The sequence below is a fragment of the Euprymna scolopes genome, chromosome 2, assembly GCF_053919585.1.
Source record: "Euprymna scolopes isolate OS-2025 chromosome 2, ASM5391958v1, whole genome shotgun sequence".
NCBI classification, from domain to species: Eukaryota; Metazoa; Mollusca; class Cephalopoda; order Sepiida; family Sepiolidae; genus Euprymna; species Euprymna scolopes.
The window spans coordinates 143,385,519-143,396,313 of NC_136483.1; the positions used below are offsets into that span (position 1 = coordinate 143,385,519).

At 31.6% G+C, this 10,795-nt stretch overlaps 1 pseudogene; it reads right to left on the reverse strand.

Moving 5' to 3' along the window:
• Nucleotides 1-3,821: 3,821 nt before the first annotated feature.
• Nucleotides 3,822-3,955, reverse strand: LOC145242827 (U2 spliceosomal RNA; annotated as a pseudogene).
• Between the last annotated feature and the right edge of the window lie 6,840 nt (nucleotides 3,956-10,795).

Consider the following 10,795-nt stretch of genomic DNA (forward strand, 5'->3'; position numbering starts at 1 on the left):
TTCAACAAATTTTATATCCACAGATTTGAACATTTGTATATAGGGTGTTCAGACATATAGAAATATATCTAGCATAATCTATCTATTATATGTATAAAAGTGAGAATGTGTGTGTGTGTGAGAGAGAGGACAATTGTCAACCTATGTATACAACAAATTTTTTATCTACAGATTTCAAAATTTGTATATTGGGCATTCAGACATATTTTAATATATCTGGCATAATCTGTCTATTATATCTATAAAAGTGAGAATGTGTGTGATAGAGAGAGAGAGAACAATTCTCAACCTATATACTCAACAAATTTTTTATCTACAGATTTGAAAATTTGTATATAGGGTATTCAGACATATGGAAATATATCTAGCATAATCTATTATATCTATAAAAGTGAGAATGTGTGTGTGTGTGTGAGAGAGAGAGAGAGAGAGAGAACAATTCTCAACCCATATACTCAACAAATTCTTTATCTACAGATTTTAAAATTTGTATATAGAGTATTCATACAAATAGAAATATATCTAGGATAATCTTTCTATTATATCTATAAAAGTGAGAATGTGTGTGTGTGTGAGCGAGAGAGAGAGAGAGAGAGAGAGAGAGAACAGTTCTCAACCTATACATTCAACAAATTTTTATATATAGGGTATTCAGAAATATCGAAATATATCTAGCATAATCTATTATATCTTTAAAAGTTAGAATGTGTGTGTGTGAGAGATAGAGAGAACAATTCTCAACCTATGCACTCTACAAATTTTTTATCTACAAATTAGAAAATTTGTATATAGGGTATTCACACATATGGAAATATATCTAGCATAATCTATCTATTATATCTATAAAAGTTAGAATGTGTGTGTGAGGTAGCCAGAGAGAGAGAGAGAGAGAGTAAGAACAATTTTCAACCTATATATTCAACAAATATTTGATCTACAGATTAGAAAATTTGTATATAGGGTATTCAGACATATGGAAATATATCTAGCATAATCTATCTATTATATCTCTAAAATTGAGAATGTGTGTGTGAGAGAGAGAGAGAACAATTTTCAACCTATATACTCAACAAATTTTTTTATCTACAGATTTGAAAATTTGTATATAGGGTATTCAGACATATGGAAATATATCTAGAGTAATCTATCTATTATATCTATAAAAGTGAGAATGCGTGTGTGTGTGAGAGAGAGCGACACAGAACAATTCTCAACCTATATATTCAACAAATTTTTTATGTACAGATCTGAAATATCACATTTGTATAGAAGTAGAAATCTTGATACCTACTCTGATACCTAATAAAAGAAAGGACACTCTTTAGGGCGGATTTTGATTATAACAAGTCACTAATTAGAAATTATAATAAACATTCTAATAATTTAAGAATTTTACCAAAATAAAATTGCATGGTAATCACCCAATTTCTGCCACAAAATTTTGATTGGCAGAACTCATAAACATAAAATATATATTTTCTAATTTCATCTTTTTTTTTTCTTTTTACATAATCTGGTTTGATGTTTTCCCAAATATTCAAATCACTATATTTTGCTGCTTAATATCAAATACAGCAACTGAGTTATTTTTATGCATCAAACAATTACATTTTCTCATTCATCCAAACTAATCACTGAACATCAATTTCATATTTTCTTCACTAAAATATTACTGTGCTTGATGTCATCAAGTGGAGCGGATCATTTTTTTTTCATTTGTTCACACATTTTTCCAATTTATATATATTTTAAAGATTCTTAGCCTATGTCATTGCATACCAATCTGTTTATTAAAAGTTAAGGTTCACTGTAAACACATATGTTACACCAAAATAAAAACGCTTCAGATAATGTCTTGATATTCAATTCAGTTTCTCACATGACATCTTATGAAGTTAGTAGAAATGTTACAGACTTTTGAATCTCAAACACTTTCAATACTGTGCACTGATATTTTCTTTTTTGCAATATAAGCACATTCATGACTTTTTTTACAAACGTTAAAAACTTTCACATTGTGTAGCAATATACTGAAACAATTATAAAAATATTTGTTTTTATTTTGAATGATGCAGGGCATCTGAAGAGAGATTTTTCTAACAAAATGAAAGTATAATTTTTAGCAATAGGTATCTAGGAAAAGGCCACTACATATAAGTTCCAAATTTCCACAACCTGGCAAATACTGGTACATGCTAGCAAATTTAGATTTGCAATTACAAAATATGATTCTAATTTTTTCCTTTGCTCTTTATTCTAACACTACACTAAGTTTACTGTGTTATTTCGCTACAGTTGATATTGTGTAGAACAATAAGAAAATCATAGTGAACAATGCATTCAACAAAATTTCACACACATTTCTAGATACCTATATCTAATAAGTTCAAAAGAAAGGACACACTTAGGGAGGTATTTTGGTGGTCAAGTCACTAAAAAGAGATTAGCTGGTTTCCCGGCATAGCCCAGGATATAATAAAGATTGACTGAAATACATGTTCTAGCTGGTTTCTAGGCGTTGCCAGGGATGTAATATAGACACATTATGTTGTATATTACCTGTTCTCTTCTCCCTAAGGTAAAACAATTTCATATACATGCTGTAAATTACCTATGCTAGGGATAAACCATGAACAATATCAGTCCTAGGGTAGATAAAACAAATAATACATAGAGATGAAAGATTCCTCTCCCCTAAGAATCAAACATATGTTCAATATCTGCTTTTGTTTTTTCATTGTTTATACGGTCCCGAGCAACGCCGGGTAGCCCTGCTAGTAATAATATATAAAAGGCAAAAATCGGTGTGTATGTATGTATGTATGTATGTATGTATGTATGTTTGTTTGTAACGCTAAAACTTTTGAAAGACGGAACCAGAGTTGACAAATTTGGTATCATATTGCACCTTGATCACCCGGATGACAAATATCGAAATTTCACGTCAAACGGACCAGTAGAAAGGGGTCAACTGATCGTTTTTCTCCTAGGGGGGCCCCCCAAAAAAACTGTCATTTTACCGTTATTCAATACGTGTCACGTGACGTGACGTCAGCTCAAACTTTTGACAGACACAACCAAAGTTGACAAATTATGTATCATATTGAACCTTGATCACCCGCATGACAAATATCGAAATTCCACACCAAACGGACCATTAAAAGGGGGTGAACTGATCATTTCTCTCCTAGGGGGGCCCCCCAAAAAACCTGTCATTTTAATGTTAATATTACATAATCCAAAAACGCTTAGTCATGTCACGTGACGTGACGTCAACATCCAGTAATGGCGAACAAATGTAAACAAACACTTTGTTTTACCGATACTTTTGTAATTTCTCTTCTGCTTTGTTCTAGAGATTATTAAACTCCATGACAATGTCTCCAGCGTATTTAACTGGTTAAAAATAGTATTTATACAAGAGTTTTAACGAAAAATATCAGGAAAAAATGTACAGGAATAAAAAAAAATTCAGCTTTCAAAATATTCGTCGATAAAAAAACCGATCTTTATATTTACGCTAGCCATTTTGTATATTACCACGTGACCTGCTATCTCTTAAACTGGAGGGGGGGGATCCACTTGAATCCAACAAAACCAGTAATTTTTTTTTTCTATTATATATACATCATTTTCTATAAAATTAAGTGTAGACTTTATAATTAAAACAAAAAATGTTATTCATACTAAAAAAAAAAAAAAACGCTTAGTCATGTCACGTGACGTGACGTCAACATCCACTAATGGCGAACAATTGTACCTATTTACTATGCCTCCCCACGGGACAGAGTTAGACACCAGGGTCGTTTTTTAACGTGGAGAAAAGGTACAAAAATAAAAATTGTCTCAGTCGTGGAGGATTTCTCCTCCACCGAAAGAGAACAAGAAATAGAAGTGCAGCATCTGAAGAACAGATACTACACTTTGATCTTGACCAAAAGGCCAAGAATGCGAACAATTGTAAATAACAACTTTTTTCACAAAACCAACACCGTCTTTCTTATTTTTCTCTCTCTTTCTCTCTCTCTCTCACCCACTTACTCTTCCCTCTCTCTCACCCTCTTTCTCTTGACGTCACACCACTGTTAAACTGTGGGGGGGGGAACACATTCCCAGGCATTATCTCCTATAGATGCACATTTTATTAGAAATTCAGCTTTCAAAATATTAGACGATAATAAAAATATAAAACCAACACCCTCTTTCTCTTTTCTCTCTCTCTCACCAACTTACTCTTCTCTCTCTCTCACCCACTTTCTCTTGACCTCCTACTACTGTTAAACTGTGTGTGTGTGTGGGGGGGGGAAGAGGCAGCTTGAAAACCAACAAAAACAGTGCACAGTTTCCCAAGCATTTGGGGTGGGAAGGGGGGGAAGAAGCCGAGTGCACAGTTTCGTGTGAGAGAGAGAGAACAATTCTCAACCTATATACTCAACAAATTTTTTATCTACAGATTTGAAAGTTTGTATATAGGGTATTCAGACATATGGAAATATATCTAGCATAATCTATCTATTATATCTATAAAAGTGAAAATGTGTGTGTGTGTGAGGTAGCCAGAGAGAGAGAGAGAGAGAGAGAGAGACAACAATTCTCAACCTATATATTCAATACATTTTTTATCTACAGATTTGAAAATTTGTATATAGGGTATTCAGACATATGGAAATATATCTAGCATAATCTATCTATTATATCTATAAAAGTGAAAATGTGTGTGTGTGTGTGTGTGTGTGTGTGTGTGCGTAAGAGAGAGAGAGAACAATTCTCAACCTATATACTCAACGTATTTTTATCTACGGATTTTAAACTTTGTATATAGGGTATTCAGACATATAGAAATATATCTAGCATAATCTATACATTATATCTATAAAAGTGAGAATGTGAGTGTGTGAGAGAGAGAGAACAATTGTCAACCTATATATTAAACAAATTTTTTACCTACAGATTTGAAAATTTGTATATTGGGTATTCAGACATATGGAAATATATCTAGCATAATCGATCTATTATATCTATAAAAGTCAGAATGTTTGCGTGTGGTTGTGTGTGTAAGGTTGCGAGAGAGAGAGAGAGAACAATTCTCAACCTATCTATTCAATAAATTTGTTATCTACAGATTTGACCATTTGTATATAGGGTATTCAGACATATGGAAATATATCCAGCATAATCTATCTATTATATCCATAAAAGTGAGAATGTGTGCGTGAGAGAGAGAGAGAGAGAGAGTAAGTACAATTCTCACCCTATATATTCAACAAATTTTTTATCTACCGATTAGAAAATTTGTATATAGGGTATTCAGACATATGGAAATATATCTAGCATAATCTATCTATTATATCTAGAAAAGTGAGAATGTGTGTGAAAGAGAGAGAGAGAAGAGAGAGAGAGAGAACAATTCTCAACCTATATATTCAACTAATTTTATGTACAGATCTGAAAATTTGTATACAGGGTATTCAGACATATGGAAATATATCTAGCATAATCTATTATATCTATAAAAGGTAGAATGTGTGTGTGTGTGTGTGTGAGTGAGTGAGTGAGTGAGAGAGAGAGAGAGAGAACAATTCTCAACCTATATACTCAACAAATTTTGTATCTACAGATTTGATAATTTGTATATAGGGTATTCAGACATAAGGAAATATATCTAGCATAATCTATCTATTATATCTATAAAAGTGAGAATGTGTGTGAAAGAGAGAGAGAGAGAGAACAATTCTCAACCTATATATTCAACAAATTCTATCTTTACAGATTTGAAAATTTGTATATAGGGTATTCAGACATTTGGAAATATATCTAGCATAATCTATTATATCTATAAAAGTGAGAATGTGTGTGTGAGAGAGAGAGAAAGAACAATTCTCAACCTATATACTCAACAAATTTTTTATCTACAGATTTAAAAATTTGTATATAGGGTATTCAGACATATAGAAATATATCTAGCATAACCTATCTATTATATCTATAAAATGACCATGTGTGTGTGTGTGTGAGAGAGAGAGAGAGTCAGAGAGAGAGAGAGAACAATTTTCAGCGTGTGTGTGTGTGAGAAAGAGAGAGAGAGAAAGAGAGGAAGGAAAATTCTCACCCTATATATTCAACAAATTTTTTATCTACATATTAGAAAATTTGGATATAGGGTATTCAGACGTATGGAAATATATCTAGCATAATCTATCTATTATATCTATAAAAGTGAGAATGTGTGTGTGAGAGAGAGAGAAAGAGAGAGAGAGAGAGAACAATTCTCAACCTATATATTCAACTAATTTTTTATCTACAGATTTGAAAATGTGTATATTGGGTATTCAGACATATGTAAATATATCTGGCATAATCTATGTATTATATCTATAAAAGTGTGAATGTGAGTGATGGAAAGAGCAAAAAATTCTCAACCTATATAACCTATAAAAGTGAGAATATGTGTGTGAGAGAGAGAGAGAGAGAACAATTCTCAACCTATATATTCCACACATTTTTGGGCACAGATTTGGAAATTTGTATATAGGGTAGGCAGACATATAGAAATATATCTAGCATAATCTATCTATTATATCTATAAAAGTGAGAACTTGTGTGTGTGTGTGTGTGAGAGAGAGAGAGAACAATTCTTAACCTACATACTCAACAAATTTTTTACCTACAGTTTAGAAAATTTGTATATAGGGTATTCAGACATATGGAAATATATCTAGCATAATCTATCTATTATAACTACAAAAGTTAGAATGTGTGTGTGAGAGAGAGAGAGAACAATTCTAAACCTATATATTCAACAAATTTTTTATCTACAGATTTGAAACTTTGTATATAGGGTATTCAGACATATGGAAATATATCTAGCATAATCTATCTATTTTATCTATAAAAGTGAGAATGCGTGTGTGTGAGATAGCGAGAGAGAGAGAGAGAGAGAAAGAGAGAGATAAAAATTCTCAACCTATACATTCAACAAATTTTTTATCCACAGATTTGAACATTTGTATATAGGGTGTTCAGACATATAGAAATATATCTAGCATAATCTATCTATTATATGTATAAAAGTGAGAATGTGTGTGTGTGTGAGAGAGAGGACAATTCTCAACCTATGTATACAACAAATTTTTTATCTACAGATTTCAAAATTTGTATATTGGGCATTCAGACATATTTCAATATATCTGGCATAATCTGTCTATTATATCTATAAAAGTGAGAATGTGTGTGATAGAAAGAGAGAGAACAATTCTCAACCTATATACTCAACAAATTTTTTATCTACAGATTTGAAAATTTGTATATAGGGTATTCAGACATAGGGAAATATATCTAGCATAATCTATTATATCTATAAAAGTGAGAATGTGTGTGTGTGTGTGAGAGAGAGAGAGAGGGAGAGAAGAATTCTCAACCCATATACTCAACAAATTCTTTATCTACAGATTTTAAAATTTTTATATAGAGTATTCATACAAATAGAAATATATCTAGGATAATCTTTCTATTATATCTATAAAAGTGAGAATGTGTGTGTGTGTGAGCGAGAGAGAGAGAGAGAGAGAGAGAGAGAACAGTTCTCAACCGATACATTCAACAAATTTTTATATATAGGGTATTCAGAAATATCGAAATATATCTAGCATAATCTATTATATCTTTAAAAGTTAGAATGTGTGTGTGTGAGAGATAGAGAGAACAATTCTCAACCTATGCACTCTACAAATTTTTTATCTACAAATTAGAAAATTTGTATATAGGGTATTCACACATATGGAAATATATCTAGCATAATCTATCTATTATATCTATAAAAGTTAGAATGTGTGTGTGTGAGGTAGCCAGAGAGAGAGAGAGAGAGAGTAAGAACAATTTTCAACCTATATATTCAACAAATATTTGATCTACAGATTAGAAAATTTGTATATAGGGTATTCAGACATATGGAAATATATCTAGCATAATCTATCTATTATATCTCTAAAATTGAGAATGTGTGTGTGAGAGAGAGAGAGAGAACAATTTTCAACCTATATACTCAACAAATTTTTTTATCTACAGATTTGAAAATTTGTATATAGGGTATTCAGACATATGGAAATATATCTAGAGTAATCTATCTATTATATCTATAAAAGTGAGAATGCGTGTGTGTGTGAAAGAGAGCGACACAGAACAATTCTCAACCTATATATTCAACAAATTTTTTATGTACAGATCTGAAATATCACATTTGTATAGAAGTAGAAATCTTGATACCTACTCTGATACCTAATAAAAGAAAGGACACTCTTTAGGGCGGATTTTGATTATAACAAGTCACTAATTAGAAATTATAATAAACATTCTAATAATTTAAGAATTTTACCAAAATAAAATTGCATGGTAATCACCCAATTTCTGCCACAAAATTTTGATTGGCAGAACTCATAAACATAAAATATATATTTTCTAATTTCATCTTTTTTTTTTCTTTTTACATAATCTGGTTTGATGTTTTCCCAAATATTCAAATCACTATATTTTGCTGCTTAATATCAAATACAGCAACTGAGTTATTTTTATGCATCAAACAATTACATTTTCTCATTCATCCAAACTAATCACTGAACATCAATTTCATATTTTCTTCACTAAAATATTACTGTGCTTGATGTCATCAAGTGGAGCGGATCATTTTTTTTTCATTTGTTCACACATTTTTCCAATTTATATATATTTTGTTAAAGATTCTTAGCCTATGTCATTGCATACCAATCTGTTTATTAAAAGTTAAGGTTCACTGTAAACACATATGTTACACCAAAATAAAAACGCTTCAGATAATGTCTTGATATTCAATTCAGTTTCTCACATGACATCTTATGAAGTTAGTAGAAATGTTACAGACTTTTGAATCTCAAACACTTTCAATACTGTGCACTGATATTTTCTTTTTTGCAATATAAGCACATTCATGATTTTTTTTACAAACTTTAAAAACTTTCACATTGTGTAGCAATATACTGAAACAATTATAAAAATATTTGTTTTTATTTTGAATGATGCAGGGCATCTGAAGAGAGATTTTTCTAACAAAATGAAAGTATAATTTTTAGCAATAGGTATCTAGGAAAAGGCCACTACATATGTTATAAGTTCCAAATTTCCACAACCTGGCAAATACTGGTACATGCTAGCAAATTTAGATTTGCAATTACAGAATATGATTCTAATTTTTTCCTTTGCTCTTTATTCTAACACTACACTAAGTTTACTGTGTTATTTCGCTACAGTTGATATTGTGTAGAACAATAAGAAAATCATAGTGAACAATGCATTCAACAAAATTTCACACACATTTCTAGATACCTATATCTAATAAGTTCAAAAGAAAGGACACACTTAGGGAGGTATTTTGGTGGTCAAGTCACTAAAAAGAGATTAGCTGGTTTCCCGGCATAGCCTAGGATATAATAAAGATTGACTGAAATACATGTTCTAGCTGGTTTCTAGGCGTTGCCAGGGATGTAATATAGACACATTATGTTGTATATTACCTGTTCTCTTCTCCCTAAGGTAAAACAATTGCATATACATGCTGTAAATTACCTATGCTAGGGATAAAACATGAACAATACCAGTCCTAGGGTAGATAAAACAAATAATACATAGAGATGAAAGATTCCTCTCCCCTAAGAATCAAACATATGTTCAATATCTGCTTTTGTTTTTTCATTGTTTATACGGTCCCGAGCAACGCCGGGTAGCCCTGCTAGTCTTCTATATATATAAAAGGCAAAAATCGGTGTGTATGTATGTATGTATGTATGTTTGTTTGTAACGCTAAAACTTTTGAAAGACGGAACCAGAGTTGACAAATTTGGTATCATATTGCACCTTGATCACCCGGATGACAAATATCGAAATTTCACGTCAAACGGACCAGTAGAAAGGGGTCAACTGATCGTTTTTCTCCTAGGGGGGCCCCCCAAAAAACCTGTCATTTTAACGTTATTCAATACGTGTCACGTGACGTGACGTCAGCTCAAACTTTTGACAGACACAACCAAAGTTGACAAATTATGTATCATATTGAACCTTGATCACCCGCATGACAAATATCGAAATTCCACACCAAACGGACCATTAAAAGGGGGTGAACTGATCATTTCTCTCCTAGGGGGGGCCCCCAAAAAAACCTGTCATTTTAATGTTAATATTACATAATCCAAAAACGCTTAGTCATGTCACGTGACGTGACGTCAACATCCAGTAATGGCGAACAAATGTAAACAAACACTTTGTTTTACCGATACTTTTGTAATTTCTCTTCTGCTTTGTTCTAGAGATTATTAAACTCCATGACAATGTCTCCAACGTATTTAACTGGTTAAAAATAGTATTTATACAAGAGTTTTAACGAAAAATATCAGGAAAAAATGTACAGGAATAAAAAAAAATTCAGCTTTCAAAATATTCGTCGATAAAAAAACCGATCTTTATATTTACGCTAGCCATTTTGTATATTACCACGTGACCTGCTATCTCTTAAACTGGAGGGGGGGGGGATCCACTTGAATCCAACAAAACCAGTAATTTTTTTTTTCTATTATATATACATCATTTTCTATAAAATTAAGTGTAGACTTTATAATTAAAACAAAAAATGTTATTCATACTAAAAAAAAAAAACGCTTAGTCATGTCACGTGACGTGACGTCAACATCCACTAATGGCGAACAATTGTACCTATTTACTATGCCTCCCCACGGGACAGAGTTAGACACCAGGGTCGTTTTTTAACGTGGAG